Here is a 753-nt window from a genome sequence, read left to right on the forward strand (position 1 = left end):
ATCGATTACTGTAAGTGTCTTGTTTCCCAACCTAATTCCCTCAGCATTACCTGATTTAATTCGACTACATCCATTACACTGTTTTAGCTTTTGCTGGCGTTCATCTTATATCCAACTTTCAAGACACTTTCCAATCCATTCAAAAGCTCTTTCATATCATTTGCTTTCTCTAACAGAATTACAATGCCACCGGCGAAGCTCGAAGTTTTTATTTCTTATTCCTGAACTTTAATTCCCACTCGAAATGTTGTAAGGTTCCTTTTGCTGCTTGCTTACTGTACGGATTGGCAACGGCCTTGCCGCAGTGCATACACCGGTTCCCGTGAGATCACCGACGTTAAGCGCTGTCGGGCATGGTCGGCACTTGGATGGGTGACCATCCAGGCCGCCATGCGCTGTTGCCATTTTTCAGGGTGCACTCAGCCTTGTGACGCCGATTGAGGAGCTACTCGACCGAATAGTAGCGGCTTCGGACAAGAATACCATCATACCGGCCGGGAGAGTGGTGCGCTGACCCCACACCCCTCCTATCCGCATCCTCCTCTGAGGATGACATGGCGGTCGGATGGTCCTGATGGGCCACTTGTGGCCTGTAGCCGGAGTGGTTACGGTACAGATTGAATAACTAAACGCATAGGCTACAATCCCGTCTGACCCCCTTATCATCCCTTTTATGTTGCTCGATTCTTATGTCTATGGTCGGGTTTCTGTACAAGTTGTAAATAGCATTTCGCCCACAGTATTTTACTCCTG

General features: G+C 48.1%; 1 pseudogene; it reads left to right on the forward strand.

Moving 5' to 3' along the window:
- Positions 1 to 286: 286 nt before the first annotated feature.
- On the forward strand, positions 287 to 404 carry LOC124623310 (annotated as a pseudogene).
- Positions 405 to 753: the final 349 nt, after the last annotated feature.

Source organism: Schistocerca americana, chromosome 7, assembly GCF_021461395.2.
Source record: "Schistocerca americana isolate TAMUIC-IGC-003095 chromosome 7, iqSchAmer2.1, whole genome shotgun sequence".
Lineage (NCBI taxonomy): Eukaryota > Metazoa > Arthropoda > Insecta > Orthoptera > Acrididae > Schistocerca > Schistocerca americana.